Source organism: Anser anser, assembly GCF_964211835.1.
Source record: "Anser anser genome assembly, chromosome: 26".
NCBI lineage: Eukaryota > Metazoa > Chordata > Aves > Anseriformes > Anatidae > Anser > Anser anser.
The window spans coordinates 3,598,722-3,618,067 of NC_139747.1; the positions used below are offsets into that span (position 1 = coordinate 3,598,722).

General features: G+C 42.8%; 1 protein-coding gene across 1 annotated transcript in view; it reads left to right on the top strand.

Annotated features, from left to right (window-relative positions):
- The first annotated feature begins 479 nt into the window (after nucleotides 1-479).
- LOC310886873 (uncharacterized protein) overlaps nucleotides 480-19,346 on the top strand; it is a 227,951-nt gene continuing 209,084 nt past the window's right edge. The window contains exons 1-8 of the mRNA XM_083812047.1: nucleotides 480-606; nucleotides 729-892; nucleotides 1,325-1,670; nucleotides 1,797-1,934; nucleotides 2,277-7,266; nucleotides 7,441-7,594; nucleotides 7,748-7,852; nucleotides 8,771-8,894. The gene's annotated coding sequence lies outside the window, so the exon portion shown is untranslated. The remainder of the gene's footprint in view (nucleotides 607-728; nucleotides 893-1,324; nucleotides 1,671-1,796; nucleotides 1,935-2,276; nucleotides 7,267-7,440; nucleotides 7,595-7,747; nucleotides 7,853-8,770; nucleotides 8,895-19,346) is intronic.

Sequence of the window (19,346 nt, forward strand, 5' to 3'; positions counted from 1 at the left end):
GTTTTAGAGGCACATGGATGCAAATCACTGCAATAAAAAGTTACGGCTTGTTGAGCTCTAAAGACAAGGATGGCTTTTAGCAGGACACACAGATTTGGAAATACAACATCCAAATTTACCTGTCTACCTGGGAGATTAAACTATTTTCACAGCTTGCATTTTGAACGCAGTCTGGACAACAATCAGAAACTTCCATGAAACAGCATGTGAATTTTTCAAAAAGGAGTGCTTGAGCTTAAGTTCTCTCTAATCAGCTCTTATATTTTTTAATAAGGGTAGTGAATTACACAGAGGTCATGGCTATCAACTAGAAGCTTTTGTGACAAAACAGAGAAGTGACTCATGAGCCTATGAGTCAAAAGGGCAAGAAGTGCTATGTTCTGTGGCTGCTCTCTTCCCCAGTATCCCCAAATTGTTTTCCCAGGTGGCTTGCCTGAGACAATTCTATCTTTCCCCTCCCAGAGCCCTAGTTGCTAAATTATCACCAGCTTTTTGTGATTTACAACAAATGACAGGAAGTGCTCTGTCATGTCTCAGTAAAACGACTGCATGAGTAAAATGACATTGCGGAGACCAGATGTTTTGGAGGATGGAATCCAAAATTCAGTGAGTGGGTAATCAAAAAGTGCTGAGGATGAGGGTTTTCCTCCCTCTTTATTTCCTACGCTAACAAGGTAATAATAGCTGGTAAGACTTAATCACATATGTGGATGTGAAATTCCCTGCAGGTTAAAGCTTTTGAGCTGCTGAGTGTTCAGGTCATCTTAGGTGCCACCCTCATTCCTTTGTGGGAATAGTGGTTTAGGAGGAGAGAGGCTTCTACCTTCTGGAGGAAAGAGGCAGTCCTGTGATACTGCCGACAATCTTGCTCATGGACTGGAATTCAGCTGTGGTAAGGGTCTACAAACGCTTGAGAAACAAACAAAAAAAATCTGGACTGAAACAGTGAGATTTAAAGATAAAAGCGTTCTTCAGAGTGCAAGGAGAAAGCATTAAAAAACACACACCATATTTTTCTCTGCATAATTAGCAGGATATCGCAGGGAACTAGACTGAAGGTCTAGTATTTGACTGAAGGTTAATTTGTCTGGATCTAGTGTTGAGTTAATGTATCTCTATGGCTGAGGATGGGACTGCTTTCATGTCTGGCCAGGTCAGAGCTTGGGTTTCTCCTTAGCTGTCCGTGATCCACATTCCCTCTCTGCACACCTGTATCACTCATATCCTGCTCACAAGATAGTAAGAGGGGTTTCTAAACAGATCTGATTGCAAAATTTAGAAATCGTTCAGTTCATAAACTTGCTTTCTCTTCCTAAATCTGCAGAGATGCCAGCTGTGAAGCATTAATGGAGTACTAATTTGCCCAGTCATCAGACAAGGAATTTCTGTTTCTACTCTTAGCTGCATAAACTGCTATTTGTCTCAAGTTTGAAGCAATGCTGAGAAACGTTGCACCTGATTTGACTTGAAAGTGCTAATAGCTATTCTAAAAGCAAAATCAACCACTCTCCTGAGAGCCTTATGAGTATAAATCAAAGCCTGTGCCTGCTGTTGCTGCAACAGTGACAAAAACAAAATAGACATCTGGTGTGTTTCACTATGGTAACCTCTACATTCAGGAGGACTTTGAAGTGCTTCAAGAATTTCTTCTTAAAGTTATCTCACAACAGGTAAGAATTGTTTTTGTTTCTTTTTATTTAGAAATAATGTTTTCCATGTGCCATAAGTTTGAAAAGCACTGCTGAGCTCTCTTTTTTTTTTTCCCCAACCTGGCTGTCTCTGCTGTTAAATTGCAGCAAGTTGCAGAAAACTGGATTAAATTAAAAGGGAAACCACATCAACGTAATCAGAAAATTAGCATCAGTTGGATTCTTATTTGAACTACAAATGCATGAGTCAGGAACAACAGAATTGAAATTAATGACACTTTGGAGGTAATTGATTTTTTTTCCTATCAAAACCTTTTAAACATATTAACCTAAAGGAAATCCTAATGATAAAAATATTCAGATTGTCCTAGGATGACTGAAATTCTAGACAGTGGACAAAGGAAAACTTTTTTTTAAAATGAAAAAATAAACTATCCTGTTTCTTCCCACCCCACATATGCACAAAACCAAAATCCTGACAAAAAGCATCGATATTCATTTTTTCATGAATTCAAACAGCAAGCACGAAAAAGGGAGATGTCAATCAGTTGTATAAGTATAGCATCAGGTGTGTTATTACATTTAGACCTGATATTTCTTTTTTGTCTGTTTTTTGTGACAACGCAGACATCTGTATGAAGCTAAATACGCTGAAGTTTGAACCAGGGGATGTTGCTTTGCCTTCTGCCTGCCGAGTGCCACCGGGCAGCAGCTCCCTGCCTGCGGTGCTTCGTGGGCTCCCTCTGGCGGTGGCTTCATTCCTCGCCCTTCAGCTCTCCTGCTTTCTTCTTTTGAAGCTTCTTCCTTACTGATCTCCTGCATCTGTCCCTGTGTGGTTTAATTCCCCATCAGCGGTTTAGAGCTAGATTTAAGGCTTGCAAAATGGGCTCAGGGCAGTGGCTGCCTGCTTCTCCCCTGGCCGGCAGGCAGTGTATACACCCTAAACCCACCTACCGATTTATTCTTTACCCAACTGGTGTTTGAAGACATCGGTGCTTTATAAAGAGGCAGTGAGCAGCCCCCAGAAGCTTTTTCCTTCTAAAGCATCTCTCAAAACTTTTGTTTTCTTGCTCTCGTGGAAATCTCCTGTGCCCTGTTGCATGGAAGAAATGTAGGAGAAGCTGAGCCGGCTTCAACTACTGCCGACCTGAAGTGACCAATTTACCTTCTTGCTATGTTCTGTTAATCTGTACAGCACCCAAGAGGACAACAACTGGGATACCTCCCACTATTGTCTTAGCCATGCAGCATGTAACCACTGCCTCCTATTTTATGGCATCTTTATAAATACTCCCTGACTACATTCAAATGCAGAAGCATGAAAAATGTCAGGTGGCAAATACTTAGTTTTCCATGCTTGTTTTTTAGCTTAGAAATCTTACCAAAAAGGCAAATGACAATGCCTGAAATGTTCCCTGATTTTCTCTTGGCATTTGAATTTAAAAGGTCTCTATAAAAATCACGTGTTCGGGTCTAAAACCTAGGAATCACTCTTATTTGCAAGCAGTATGTATTGTTCCCTGCTGCACCCTGAACTAATTGGCGTATGTTTTATTGTCCTGAGGCTTTATTAATGAACAATATTTCATTCAAAGCTAATTAAAATCTCTAGGCAGACCATGCTTAGCAATAGAGATGCCAAATATGAAATTGGAGAACAGGTGAGCAGACAGCCTAACAACTACAATTATTTTGTTGGGGAGTAGGAAGGGTGAAGGTGGATAAAGCCCACACATTAGAGACTCATAAATACAAAACGCTTAAAGTTGTTGGGTATGTTGAGCCACCATCAGTAATTCACTTCTTTTAAAGATACCATTCTGCAAAAGATATTTAGATCCTGTTCTCAAAGCACTGCTACTCTGCTGAGGCAGAGGAATCAGAAGACTCCTGCTGGATGAAGGGCCCTTTACTTAGAGTGAACTTGGAGAATGAGGGGCATGGCACACGCTTCTCAGTCTTTCAGTTAGAATATGTTGCGTGGGAACAGAAGGCGTGGACCAAAATCTGCAGCCTGGACGTTCCCACTTGCTTCTGGAGTCTGCAAGAGCTCTTAGCAGTTTATAGTAGTCCTGAAACTTTTTCATATTTTTTGTCAGATTTCATAAAAAAAAGGGAAATATAAAATTTGTCTTAACTTCCAGCCTGGGTCGCTTAACCCAAGGGAAGTGCAGTGTGGTGGCTAAGGAGCCACGACAGCTGGGATGTGCGCACCATCTGTGGCCTGCCTTGTACAGAAGGCACCAGCCTAGTTTGTGGCCCCCCACGGTTCCCTAGCCTCATCTTGGAAACCACATTTTACTTTATGGATTTATTTCTTGGCTCTCTTTCAGGCAGCTCTCTCCTGAGAGATTCCTCCTCTTTTATTTCCTCTTAGGCCTTTTTGTCATGCAGAATTGGATTTTATTCTAGCTGCTCCTTACCTGCTGCTGGAGTTAACCCCTGCCTTACTACCTGGAGTTTGTAAAGCCCACCAAATCTAGAACAAATCAAATCCTGAACTGTATTCTTCCAGTTTCCTGCATTTAACATATCTAATGACCTCCCTCAGACACATGTATAAGAGCTCGTGAGGAAGGAATTTTTTCCTTTCTTTACTTTCACAACAAGAAAACACCTGGAGTAGTGTGAGTTTAGAGGAGTCCAGCCTGTGGAGGAAGCTTCCTGTAGTTTGAGCCGGGACATCTGAAGCTCCTTATCTGCAGTCTGGCACTTTGCTCCCAGAAAGTCATCTGAACTTGCAACCAGGAGACAGAAGAGAATAGTCCCGTTCAAAATGGTGGGAGAGGTTTGTCCTCTCTTGTAGTTCAATGCTACCTACTGTTACTGCCTGAAACCAGAGCCCTGTTATTCCATGAGCTACAGAGATCAAGAGGAAGAGATGTCTGCTTCCTGACGATCATAAAAATAAGAGGCAATTGATAAGAAAGGAAAAAAAACCTGACAAAAACAATGAAACGGAGGTGTCTGAATACTTTCAAGAATCTGGTCCTGTTTCTCAAATTCCTATTGCAGCTGAAATGGTGAACAAACCACAGCTGTGCTACCTGTAAAGCAGATACAGATTTCCATGTCATCTTTTGTGCCCTTCCTTTCTCTGTCTATTCCCCAACATACCTTTTTTTGAAGTTTCCTGTGCCAGACATATACAGCCGGGCTCTGGGCACTGCCTGGGGAAGCATGCCAAGCTTGAACAGCCACAGTGCCCACTGGGCAAATAAGAAGGTCCACAGTCTGCTGCTGCTGCTGGAGTTTCTGACATGTTCTTTTTTGGACTTTGGATAAAAAAAGCAAAGAAATAGAAAAGGGAAGTGTGCTGAGACTCGAGCAAAGTTTTCTTCGTTTTGCTTTTGCCATTGTATAATCTTTCATTAGCAGCTGTAATTAGTCAGTACCAGCCCATCAGTGGTTATTGAAGTGTCTGCAACTAATTAGACACAATGTTTTTATGGGAATAAGCCTGTTAGCCTAAGAATTTACACTAACTATTCTTCTGAAATGATGAGCAGAAGGCTTATCACAGTGGCATTTCTCATCTCAGAAATGGTTTTAACATCAGCCATAGCCATGTTAGAAAGAACAATTTCTCTTGCCTTCTTTTGCCGCTGAGAACCAGAAATTCATGCTAGCTAGTCAGTCATGAGGGTCTGAGTTGATCATTCTGATTGCTGTACACTGGAATTCCGAGAAAGAAAACTGAATTTGCTCATAAAACCTATCTTTGTTACGTTTTGTCTTTAGTTACTGCAAGTCCCTCATCATATACAGAATATATGGCCTGAGCTTTCTCTATAGGTACACTGGAATTACATACAGGCAATGGAAAACTAGAGGTGAGATTTGCTTTGATAGATGCATCTCCCCTTTTTAGAGCTCATTTCTGGAAACAATATTGCTCTTTCATTGCTAAATGAAACTTCAGGGCCTGTTATGTCAAGCAATTGGCAGGAGAAATTTAGTATTAGGCAGGACTGAATTGAACTGTATGTGGGCTGGAATTGCACATGCTCTGTCAAACATTTTCATCATTTAACATGTGTAAGGACTAAAACTTGCAATGTTAGGCAGTAGTTACAGTCTTACGTTCTCAGACTAAGTGGGAGCATTATAATAGATAAATCCATTTAAAAAGAGATTCCAATCTTGGTCAAAATCTTGGCTGTTTGCAAAACTGATCCTTTTTGGAAAGCACTAGAATTTTCACTCATGCCATATTTTATTGTTCAAGTGTCCATCAATGAGTGTCAAAACATGTTGAAGTCTCCAGAACTGTACTTGGCACCCACTAGAATACCAAATTATTTTACTAATGAGCAGTCACTCTGTCATGACAGCCCCAAAATTCACAATGATGGGATATTTAGGTGTAATTTGTTAAATATGAATGGGCTGTACAGTCTGATTTTATTCCCTGGAAGACAAGGGGGGAAAAAAAGAAATGGTGAGTAACAGGAATATAATTTGTAAGGCCCAGAACTCTCACATAGTAAAATCCAAGGGCAGAGAGTGCAGCTCACGGCATTTCTCCCCTCTTTTCAGTGGGTGCTGCCCCAGCACTTTTCCTGTGACAAAACATCTCCATGAATATCAACAGCATGGTGGCTCCCTTGTGATTCTGGGGGGGCTCCCTAGAAAAGAGGTGAGCTGTGAGGAGGAGCCCAGGTAGTGATGTGAGAGAGGAATGCTGTGTTAAGCGGTCTGGGCTGGAACCGTGGTGGAAAATACTGGGTTGGGGTTGGGGGGGCGGGAATCTGCCCCGAGGTGGTTGTGGGGAAATGGTGGAGCTAACAGCAAATGGCGGCTCTAGGGTGAGGAATCGAAAAGGGACCTGAAAGGGCAGAACTGACAGGAAGTGCTGAGGTACATCAACACTGGTGTCTATGGGGGAAGCGCTGGCATTGTCCTTGTCTCTGTGTAGGGGTGTGTGTGTGTGTCCTTGTTCTTAGACCAGTTTTAAAGTCACTGCAGTGTACTTTGCTAAACTTCCCAGGACAGAAGGGAAGCTCTGCATGCAGCTGTAGGGCCATCCTGGTGGTATCTGAGCAAAAGGAGAATTCGGGCTTTGCCCCCTTGCTTTAGGGCAGAGCTCAGCCACTGTGTAAATCTTTAGGCCAGAGGAGGGCCCTGTAAGCAGGCGGCTGTGCCTTGCCCCTGCCTTTCTGAGGTGCAGGTGAGAGGAGCATGGAGCAGGGGAGCTCTGGGTGCCAGCTGCCCTGGCCTGTGGCTGCTCTGCCCTGCTGCCTGGCTCGGAGAGTCCTTCCTGGTGCTGTGGGGGAAGGCTGAGCTTGGGGAACCCCTGGGTGCTGACCCGCCTGTAGGCAGGGCCTGGGGCTGTGAGACGGCATGCCCAACCAGCAGCGGTTTTGGGTGTCCCCGTGGCAGCGGGGTGCAGGCTGGTAGGGCCCTGAATGGGAAGGGGGGAGCCTTCCTGTGTCCCCTGGGAGCCTGGCCACCCCATAGCTGGGGGGGCTGGCCGGTGTCCTGGCATCCCCTGCCTGAAGCTACCAAGCCCAGAGTGCCCATCTCACACGGCCTGGTGTTCGTCAGCCCAGCCTCAAGAAAGACGCGCACACAGCCACTGCTGCCTTGGAGGTGAGCAAGTCGGCAGCGCTTGCAGGTGAGTTTAGCGAAGTTTCTTTGAAAGCTGGGGGTTTGTGGTGCTTAGGATGTGTTGCTCCTATATGTAAATTATGGAATCTTAAAGTAAATTCACAGGGTTTGAATTAGCTTCCATGGCAATTGCATTTTTGGCGTCATTAAAACTATCTTATTTTTTTTCTTTCTTTTCCAGCACTTGAGCTGAAAAGGATTCAAAAGGAACAGAATGTTTTTCACACTATTATGGGTACTGCTGCTTAATCTCTTCCTCAGTGTCACATTTCATTTCTGTCATTACTGGAACAGAACAGAACCAGATTATTGTGCTCAGTGATTTCTCAATAAAGGTCAGCTTCAATGTCTAGGTTTTTTACTTAGGACCTTTCAGTGCCATATCTGCTCTAATTCCCACCACCAGCATGTGTAATTTTACCTGTGCTTTGCTTCCTGTTCCTGAAATCTGTATTTAATGTTCATTCTCTGATGCTTCCTTCTGTCAGCTTGGGCCTGGCTTAACACGTAACCACTCACAGGAAAACATTCTGCAAAATTGTCATGGGAGCCCAAATTCCTGAAGCACCAGGTACCTCCACACGTCCATACAAGTAAGTACCTCCATATGCAAGAGAATCCAAAGTACAAGTCAGATAATTTTCAGTTTTGCTCCTTCAGGAGCATCAGCAAATGCAAAGCCCGGGACTGTTGCCCATTTGCAGAACGTTGCCTGCTTAAATATTTAGCCCCCGTCTGTAGTAAGGATTCCTGTACATGTTTAAAGTGCTGTTGGGCTGCTATGGGTTATATGCTATAAATACTTAATGCTTAAACAGGGAAATCGGAGAAAGCACACTACCACATGTTTAAAGTGTGAAAGGGGATGCTCAATTCCTAGAAAGCAGGCTTGAGACCACAGTCCAGATGACAGAACAGGTAATAAAAATACATTAACTTAAACAGGCAGGGACACAAAAGCCTTGTTTAGTGGTAATCTTATCTCCAAGCAGGTATAGAATAAATAGATTAAAATCAATTTGGGTCTCCAGACCTTTGCAGTAATCTCTTTAACTGGGGCTCATTAATTCTCAGGGAGATTAAACTCCGTGACTTTAAATGCCCAAGTTAAAGAAAGTAAAATAGCTAATTTAGCCATAGGATCTCATTGGGAACAAAGTAGAGTGTTAGTATTCATGTGAAAATTTCCCAAATTAACGACTCAGGGAGAATATTACATAGGTTTAAGATGTCTAACAAAAGGTATTTCTGTAAAGAATGACTGATTATTGTCTTTTTATTGTTCAAGGCCATGTACATTTGTGTTTTAAACATCTCTGAGGATGGAGATTCCACAGCCTCTCTGGGCAACCTGTTCCTGTGTGTCACTGTCCTCACAGTGAAAAGCTTTTTCTTATTTTTAAATGGAATTTGCTCTATTTCAGTTTGTGCCTATTGTCTCTTGATGTGCGTCTGGGCACTGCTAAGAAGGGTCTGACCGTGTTTTCTTTGCTCTTTGCTCTCTCCCTCAGGTATTTATACACATCGATAAGACAACCACCACACCTCCCTCCACCCCCAGGCCTTCACTTCTCCTTGTCTGACAGCTGCTCCAGTCCCTAATTCTCCAAGTGGCCCTTTCCTGGACTTGTTCTGGTATGTCCATGTTTCTCTCTTTTTTTTCCTGGGGAGCCCAGAGCTGGATATTCTCCAGCTGTGGTCTCACCAGTGCTGAGTCGAGGGGAAAAAATACCTCCCTCTGTCCCACGTCAACGCAGCCCCCAGGGCTGTCTGTCTTTGCTGCAAGAGTTTATGCTTAATCCCGCGTGAACGATTTTTTTTTCTAAATGGCTTATTGTGAAGCAGCACAGCTCTCTTGGAGCTTGTGGAAGAGCTCAGGGCTGCTTAGGAAACTGAAAAAGTATGACTTGTACAGGAGTATACTGACTTACAGTGGTAGGAGTGTTGTCTATTGCTGGACCTAAGAACAACTTGTTTTAGCAGCTGCAATACACAATTACTTGGAAAAGGGCTGGAAACAAAATGCGTGACTTGTTATTACAGAACAATGGCAAACCAGCTTTCTGAGTTTTGAGACACGAATTACAGTGAAAAGTGAAATTAAAATGAAAACATCCACTTCTGATTTCTATCTGCAACGACTTGACTTGCAGCTGAGTCTTCGGTGTGCTTTTATGTATAGTGATCGATGTCCGCCTTAGGCTATAGAAAAAAAAACACAGAATACTTGTGTTACTGAAATAATGGTTAAGTCCTCATTGTCTTCAATGCTGTAAGAGCTGTTGAACTTCCAGAGGTACAGTGTGCTCCCAGGACTTCTTTGGATGATGAGTACTTGCTGCCTCTTGACTTCTGGTTGTTTCTGGTCTGTTCTCTTCTGTCTGTCTCTTGTCTGAAGTCAAACAAAATGCAGAATTTTGAAAACACTTCCTCCCCAGAGCGGGTGCCATTGCGTTTAGCATGTGAAGTGTTCAGAAATGATACCGGTCTTTCAGCACAGTGTGGATCCTAGAGACAAGGGCTCTTGCAGAAGGAGGGTTACCGGTGTACACCAAGAAGCATCCCCCCGAGGCAGGGCAGAGCAGCTTTGTGTTATTCATGGTGCTGTGATTTCTGTGCTGCCTGCTCCAGCTGCTTTGAGTCCCTTGAGCTAGAAGGGAGCAATCTAAGACAAGTCTGACTTGCACAGACGCCACAGCTAATCATTTCAGGAGCAGCTATAGTGAAAGATATTGAGGGACAGTTTGGGAGGAGGACTGAGGGGAATGACACATTGAATGGACTTGCCTGGTTTTTACACGTACTTTGTCCATACTTAGACTGCATAGAAAGCTTGGCTGTGTATCGACTCTTTTAAAAGGGAGAATTGCTTGCTTCCTATGTTCCACAGCTTGTGTTAATAAAGAAGTAATCATCATCTGTCCCTCCCAGGTTTCCCTGATGGTCTCAGCAGCTTGCTCCAGGCTGTTTGCCTCGTTGTCTCCTGGCCAAGCTTGCTGTCAGGGACTCTGGCTTTGCAACAGAGCCACAGTGAAAATGGGGGAGCTGGAGGATCAAATATGGGGTGATGGGCAAACATCTGAACACACAGGTGGATGGAAGGAGGTGGGGAATGCTAGTTACCACAGGTTTTCTTCCAATTCTTTTTAAAGAACAAACACTTATTGACATTCGTGCCCATACATCATGGGTATTTTTTTCTTGAACTGTTTGTGAGGGGTTGTCTAAATGAAATTGAATTTTACTGGAAAAAAACAAGGTGTTTTTGGCAATTAACTTTCTCCATGTTAACTGACTTGCAATTAACCTGCAGGAAATGTCTTTAATGTCAGTGTCATGTTTAAATATACCTTGTTGCTTTAATCGATTGTGTAATCACAGTCTTCATAATCTGCTTTGGCTTTGTGCTCATTACACTGGGACCTGAACTGTCACTCAGAATTATTAAGTCTAAAAAGTTCTCCCTTTAATGGCAATTAACACTGAACCAATTCATTTTAAATATGTAGACCGAGATGTGATTAAAATGTTGCATTACAAACCCACATAACACTAATCTGAAGCCTGGCTTTTCACAGGGACTGCATTGCCACCTGCAAGCAGGCTGCCTTACAGCTGTGCCTTCGGTGTGCTCCTGGTGCATGGGGACATTTGTGAGTGCCACCACCTCTCAGACAGGTTGTATGGCAGGAGATAAGGTACACGTGCCCGGGACCCTGAGGCTCATAGCTGTCAAAATGTGTAGGGCCGTGGATCTCATCCCCTCTGAGAAGTGGTGGTGGCTGTCTGCCCCTGTCCTTCAGGAAAGCAGCTTATTCAGCTAAAGGAAAAGCTGGGCTTTGCTGATTTGCCTCCATGGTATATGTAGGCATCCCAGTCTTTGGTGACAAATGTAATTTTTGTTGACAGATCATTGAAAAGTGTCTCTGGGTGAAGACTTTTGGAGTGTGTTATTAGCTTGTTTGTTTGTGCTAGCTAGTGTTCAGCGGGTGTCTGATTAAATATCATGCTAGCTGGCTATTTATGTATGGAGATTTCTCTTTATAATACATTAGTGGCAGAAGTATTAAAATTATCCAGTGGACCATATTGAAAAGTATTTAAATACTTAAATATGGTGGTATAACATGCTAAACTGTAGCCTTTCTAGATCTTCCGATGCCTAAATATGAAGTCTTTGCTGACCTGCAGCTGATCAGTTCATCCCTGATTTAAGTCTAATCCCCATGTCACAAATGAGGTTAAGCCTGCCTCATTTAAAGGGCATTGCATCTTTTCATAACTAGCTATGAAAAATACAAATATGAGTGGTATGAGTGAGTGGTCGTGGGTACGTGCAACCTGGAGGATGACTTTGTGAGATGCTGATGTCCAATTTCCTATGGCAACTTCGCTCTGTGAGTCTCTGGAGGAGACCTTCCTCCTGCAGCTTACAGATAACTGTCTGTTTGCATGTTTCAGTGTATTTTCTTATTGTGGTAAATATTTACCTAGCTTATAGTATGGTATTAAAATTTATCACCTTGGGTTCCTACCTTCAAATTTTGGAAGGTAGTTTCAGAGCAACTCTAGCTGTGTTACCTGAACCTCAGCTGACAGAAAATGTGCAAAAGTTCTGTTTTCCACCTTAAATTGAGGTCAATAGCCAGATTTTCATGAAAATGTGTGTATATATGTATATAAATATATATGTATGTGGGTGGGGTTTGTATGTATGGATATCTAATTTTATATATAAAGCCCAGATGTAGGCAAGCTTGTTTAAAGACAACCATGAGAAATCTCAGACCATGTTATATCAAGGAAAGACTTCAGCCAAACTGCCCCAAACTGTTTCCCTTACCACAGAGGGACTTCTTGCTACCTGTGGTGGCAGACAGCTGTGTGCCATGGGGAAGTAAGTACGGATAAGTGCAAGGCAGCCGGAGCAGACCACGGCTGGCGTGTCCCAGAAATGTCCTGTATGGAGCCTGCAGCACGGTACACGTGCTACTATGAAGGAATGTTTTTTGGAGAGGTAGGTTTCATCGCCAGGTCCCTACATCTGCTGGGCAGGGGGCTATCTGCTGCAGTTAAGACTGGTTGGGGTGCGAGGTGACACCAGCCCAGGTCCCCAGGGCTGCCAGCTCTTATTTTCAAGAATGAAGCAACCTATATGCAAAGGTGACCTTGGAAATGCACCTCCTGGAATGCGTTCCTGAAATTTTTTAGCATTCTTCAAGGAAGTAGTAAAACTAAGCAGCATTCCAGCTGTTCCTGTGTTTCTGCAGATTACAGATATTCTATTATGCTTATTTGAACATTGACTTAATTTTTAATTAGGCTCCTGTGCCTAATTGCTCGGGAAATACACCTCCTAGTAAAAAATGTTGCTCCTTACTACTTATAAGAAGTTAAATACCTCATCACAAAACACGTTGCCTTCTATAAATGTCTGTGTTATAGCTCATTACACTTATATTTTTAAGTCATTTTAAATAATGTGGCTTTCTTTTTAAAGCTGAACAAAATAAAGTATTTGCTTTAAAAGGAAAAACGAAATCATGGAAAATAATAATTTATTACTCCAGCTCTGACAGGCTAGATATCAATTTTATGCTGTTCTGCTAGTATTGCGATGGCGTTAAAAGTTGCCTTCCCCTCCCAAAACAACAAATGAGTTTTGATTTCTCTTCATTAAATGCGTCATTAATTCCTCCTCCTAGTTTTTGTTTGTTTTCCCTTCCATACTCTCTTGTTCCTGTACATTTAATTCAGGCGGTGCATCCATCACATTCTTGTAATTAGTACTTGGAAATGCGAAGTCTTCCAAGCATTATCACTCCTGTACGAGAGCTGGGAGACAGACAGGTCCATTTGCCTCAGGACTTTGCACTGATTTTTCACATTTCAGTTTGGAGCTTGCATTTGGACAGAGCAGCATGGCCCTGGGTGCTTTTTCAAAGTTCAAGCCACAAACCAAGCAATTTCCCACTTCTATCAGGCCTTCAAAGTTTCCATTTTGATTCTCTCTTCAGCAATGGAAAGAAATACAGCATCGTGAGGGCTCGTTTTAGAAGAGCTATTGCTTTGCTCTGATTGTTTGGGTTAAGTGGGACTCAGGACTGATACGTGTTTAGCCCCTCGGATTTTCAGCCTTTAAAGAAACCAGGTGCCTGTCAGTCTGCCGGTCGCTACATGGCAAGCTGCAGCCTGGACTGAGGGTGCAGGGGATTCTCCTTGGGGCTTTGCAACCTCAGAGAATTTTCACTGAGACTACAATAGAAATTATTATCCCCTACTTTGGGTTGGTGAGGGCATGCCCAGGTGTAAACGTGGCTATGGAAGTAACCGTGTGTTTGAGTTGTGTCCCGTATCTGTAAGTATACTGCTAAAGGGCTTGAGTCTTTTTTTTTTTTTTTTTATTTAATTTTATTAAGAAACAACCACACGCTTGGCTTTTTCTGGTCTTTTTTGAATTCCCCTGGCCCGTCACATAGCTGGAAGAAGCCACACTTTCTTTTGGCCTGTACACCCTGAATAGTATGTTGGGATCGAACTGGACTTTATGAGACATCACGTTTATACATCATATTTGGGAAATCCAGGGTGGTGATTTATTGAGGAGGGGATGAGAAGGCTAATGGGGGCCAAACCAGGCAGATCCATTTAGGCAAAGCCCTTACTGCTCTAAACGGGAGCATGCCTGGTGCAAGACTGCCAGCTTGCATAGGCTTTCTTTATTCTTTCACCAATTTTGGATGGCTTTCTGTCTTAGGGTATTGGCACTAAATACTCTCCCACGTACAGTTATTTCTAAAAGTGAATCAATAGGTGGCAGTGTATTGAGGAATACAGCTCCGCGTATTGAGGCCACCGCGCTGCCATTTATTCCTAGGAGCCTGGGTGAATTCAGGTTCTTGATTTAAGAAGCTGCATCCTGTGACAACGTCTGGCTATTGCGGGACAAAAAACAAATAACTGCTCTTCACCAACCCCGGTGTATCTGTCCAGCTGGGGTAATGATGCTTATCTCCTTTATAAAAAGCTTTGAGATACGCATTTGTTAAGTTTTATACAAGAAGCAGGTCTGATAAATTATATCACTCTTTTATACATGGGCCTGAGGTTCCGTCCCACTGCATCAAGCAAGGTCAAGCTGTGTGTTTAGAAGCTGCAGAGCGGAGCCCTTCGCTGTCACCTTCGCCGTGGGGTTTTTCTTTATGTGCTCTATACCCCGCTGTCTGTTCTGACCATGGAACAAGCCCTTTCTTTTGCTTCCCTCTCAGATTGCTTCAGCAGTTGCCCTCGCTCTCTTTAATGATTTTAAATCACTGCTTTTGATGTCCAGTTTATCTTCCCAAAATACAGCACCCCTGACTGCATCCGATTCCCTCCTTAATCCCCTGATCACTCAAGACTGGAGTTAGATGAACTGTCTCAGGTAGCTGTTGACGGCTTTCAAGAAGCAGCTGAATGCTAGAGAAGATCCATCATGCTTTCCTTGGTGTCAGAAAGGTTTTGCTATTAAAGATTAGGGAGGCTGGAGGTCACTCCAAATCACAATATCGTTCACTTTATAAGCCTGTTTTATCCTGTCATCTGCTATTACGTTTTCAAGTTGTTTCTGACCGAGGAGTCTGTGGCATATATCAATTTCTTGCCCTTCAGTCCCTTTAAATGCTATGCTTTAAGCACTGATTGATTCATTAAATGTCTCCAAAGTCAAACAATTTATCTTTTGAAGTTTATTTTATTGTCTCTATTTCCATGAGCCTGACTTCATTTCTACAGTAATCTCTAGCACAAGGTTCTTATGGTCACTTAAAGAATGCGTTTAAATATGGGATATTTTTATATGCATGAAAACAGGCACCAGTAACTGTTTTTACGTACTTTTTAAAATTGCAGTGTACATTATGGGAATTCTTTTTTTTTTTTTCTTCTGTGCTTTTACAGTATCATCTGTTTGCAGGTGAGATTTTTTTTTTCACCCTTGCTCTTTTGTGCAGCCCTCGTTTCATAGTTTCACTTCCCATTTTTAATCCAGTGTTTTGAAAGTGATCCATAAGGGATGTGCCTCTATTTTTAGGTAGTTAATGTGCCAGATACTAGAATATAAGAATACACTGCTCTGTCTATACGCTAGTAAGATTTAAGAAATTTGTTCTATGTTTGAAAATAGTGCATAGCCCCTGCCCCTGCCCACCTACCATCTGACCCTTTCTGTATTGACTCGGAGCCACCCCAGGCTTGCAAACCGTGCAAATACCAATACAGAGAACAGCTGAACTCACACGGGGTCTGAGCCTGTCACGTGGGTTTGAATGCAGTCCTTGAGATTTCCTCTTCTGGAGATTTTATGTTCTTTGAGTGGGGATTAAGATGTAACGAGACGCGAAAGTGGTGCTGCTGTGTCGTCTGGCATCTTGCAAAAGCCTTGGTTGAAGGTTTCCTCTATTGTTCTTGATATTGGCTTCAACAATTGCTCAGAACAGCATTTTTATTACCCTTAGGAAGGTTGCTTACCTTGGTGTCTCTTTTCCTGACATACTCTGGCACTTCCTCATGCGTGCACTTGTCTCCTTTCCTGCTAACAGCTATTACAGTGTCTAAGCTTTGCTGTGGAAATGTTCTCTTTGTTGAAAAGGCTCTTGGAAAACCTCACTGTCAGCCTTAACATATTAGCTCACGTTAGCAGAGCACGCAGAAGTTGATTTTGCATTAGATGTTATTAAATATTAACATGTTTACACTGCAGTGGTAGCCTACAGTTATGCACAGCCCTGGAGTATTCCTTAGCTGCCATCTGATTTTTCTCAGCACACTCCCAGCCGAGGCTCGACGGCTTCCTTGTGGCTTCTCCCAGCACGGATGCAGGTCCTGACTGCGAATGCTCACGGTCCATTTCCATACTGTGTCAAGTGAGCTTCTTCAAGCAATGCTGCAGATACTGTGAGCAAATTTGTGCAGAAACGAAGGAGGAGCCCTCCTAGGGGCAGTAGGCATCTCTCAGAGGAGCAGTTTAGATAAGGTACGGTTTTACTACCGGCATGAGCCTTGCAGGGAGCTTTCAGAAGAAGGCTGTGAGCAGGTAGCTCATCCCACCTTGGGCCTGCTCTGGGGAAGGTTTTGGCAAACAAAGCTACGCAGGAACTGGCTGGGTTCAGGTTAATGCCTCAGCCTGTCCGTGTGCACGTGGCAGACCTCGAGGACTGCTTTGGAGTGAGCGATGGGGCAGCGACAGCTTTTGTGGGCCACAGATACGGGCACATCAAACATGCTGTGGTTATGCCCCTAAATGTGTCAAACTGAAGATGAAAAGGACCTAAAAGCAAAGCCTCAGCTTGCACGGTAACCATGGCTTTTCTACAGGGCAGATCTTGAAGTGAATCTCACGATTTGTTTTCTGCGAATAAAGTCACAACCACCGGCTCGTCATCTAAACCACTGGAAAATTTTCTCTGTGGTCCTGCGTACAAAAGAATCTCGTCATTCCCAAACTCATCTGGGGCAGAATCACCTAAACCAGCATAAAGAGCTGTCGAGTTAATCTGATTCCCTGGGGAAGGTTAGCAGCGATTTAACCAAGGTTTCTTCAGGTGAACGGGTGGTGGTGGTGGGGTAAACCTTTAAAAGGTGTGTGGGGAGGAAACTGAGCTATCGGCAGCTTGGCCCGGTGAGATCCAGAGGTTGTGCTGTGGTTCTGGTAGAAAGGTAGGGGATTTAGTAATGAGAATATACTCTGTGCAATGAGGTTTGGTCTAATTTAATTTTTCAGTGGTGTTACCCTTGGTTATCGTCTCTGAACTTTTCCTTCTGAGTTCAGCTTTGCGGTAATGGTAGCTGTGGGCAGCATGCTACCAAATAGCTGTCCTTCCTTCTCACGTTTACCCGCATTTACCACATGTAGGGATCGATTTGAAGGGACTCATTCATTCTTTCAGAAAAAAAGAAGTACTACATTTGATAAAATTCTTGTTATTTTGCGTGCATGTACCTCTTGGACAGCATGGTCTTCTCCCTGACATTAAACAGGGTAATGCACGATATTGTAATGCTATCTTGTTCCTAAATGAGCATGTGGAAAAGTATCTGTTCTTAGGGGAAGCTGCTTGCACTGGGTAAATATGTAAGAATTGTGATAAAAATCCATTTGTTTAATTAGTGCTTAAATTATACTGGGGATTTTCCAATCCACAGTGTGTTTATTTCTACCTTGAGTAATGGGATGTGCAAAGTCTGCTGTAACAGGGACCCAAAGGTCTACAAGGCTCACGGTGCACCTCATTTAGGGTGTAAACGCCAGGTAAGGACCCCCCTGACTCTCCTAGATGAAAAGCCCCAATTCCTGGATGGGGAATATAAATCACGGGAGATTTTTTTTTCCCCTAGTTGCCTTGCCTGCTTTGCTGCAGCGGATATTTGCTGTAGAAGAGTAGAAAAATCATTAAAGCAGTAGAGATTGATGATCTAATTGAGATTGAATGATCTAATCTGGCATTCAGTGCAGGAAAATAAAAATCAGGGCTATTGCATGGTCTCAAGTGTCACTTGTGTTAGTCTTTGCTCAGTAGCATTTTAGCAAACATTAGAAAACAGATTCTGATCCCAGTGTAATACAATTCAGATGCAATGCATTTGTCTTCCCGATCTGCTTACCTTTACCCTTAAGGAAAGGTAATAGGAAGGAAGACTTTTTTTTTAGTTTTTCAAATTTTCCAAAGAGATTTATTTATTTATTTATTGTTATTTTTTTTTCCAAAAGCCACCTTTGCTGAAAATAGTTCAGGATTTCCTCCACAGTAATTAAGATGATGGAGCTGAAAAATCCAACACTTCAAGTAGTTTGTACCTAAGAGTTTCCAGAAAATATTTTATACGTCATAAGTTTTGGAGATGACAGAGCTAGGACTACGTTTATTGCAGCAATATTGCCTGGTAGTGCTTACTAAACTTTTGCCACTGGAAAATAGCTCAAGGAACCGTACAAAAAGCTATTCATCATTTATAAGTTGTAGTTTCAAACATTTGTTTAAGGACGATTTGTTTCAAGGAGGATCTCTGGGGATGTTTTGAAATGAAAATACATTTTAAAATGATGAAATCCCTGTCGGAAGGGAATCATGAGTTGTGATGGTGTCTAAGTGTAATAGCTGGAAAAGCGCAAGGTAATGCCCTTCTCTTCTGCTGAAAGCAGGCCGTGGGAAAAGAAAGCAAGCTGCTAGAATCAGGCCTTTCCTCCGGGAAAAGTCTCGATATTGCTGGTTACCTGTCCATAATGCGGATTTTGTTTGAAGACGAGCTCTCCATCTTCCTGCTTGCACGCTGCTTTGGGAACCTCTGCTAAACGTGTTTTGCCTGATGGGTTTTTCTGAGCGCAGGCTGCGATCCCTTTGTGTCTGGGGCGTTGGATCAGCAGAAATCCCTGTGCAGAGACACAGAGTTACAGAACTTGGCACGAAGCAAATTGTTTTTCCTTTGGCTTGGACTTCGAGGACTAGGTTTATTTAGGTTGCTGAAAGAACAAGGCTTTTTGTTTCGTTTTGGCGCTAGATGGAGCTAGGGGACTAAGCAAAAGTGAAAAAGCGATGGACCATTAAAAGGAAACATTAATGTTGCTTTCAGATGTAAGAGAAAATTGGCCCTTAAAGCGCACAGAAGCCTTCTCCTGTTTAGATATTATTCACTGGACTTCCACCTAATATCCTATCCAGGGAAGAGACCTGTTGTTTATCAGATAAAACAGGGAAATACACTTTATTCTGAAAGACACTATTCCTTGACTGCCACAGTTAAGGATCTTAATTATCCTTATCAATCCCATTGTAAAGATCTGCTGTCCTATCAGCTCCTGTCCATATTAACGGCTGACCACGAGTTCTGGGATCTGTGCACAAGCAAAGGTTTCAGTAAAAGTGAGCAGCCAGCTATTTTCTTATTTGCTCTATGAGTATGGAAACAAAGAAGTTGCTTAAGGTTTTGTGATTTGTATGACACAAAGGTTATTTTTCCTGCTGTCAGTCCCGGGCCAATTTCAAATTGTTTGTGGATGTAAGTGTGAGAAAACACGCAAACAAATTTAATTTGGGATGTCTAATGTTCCTG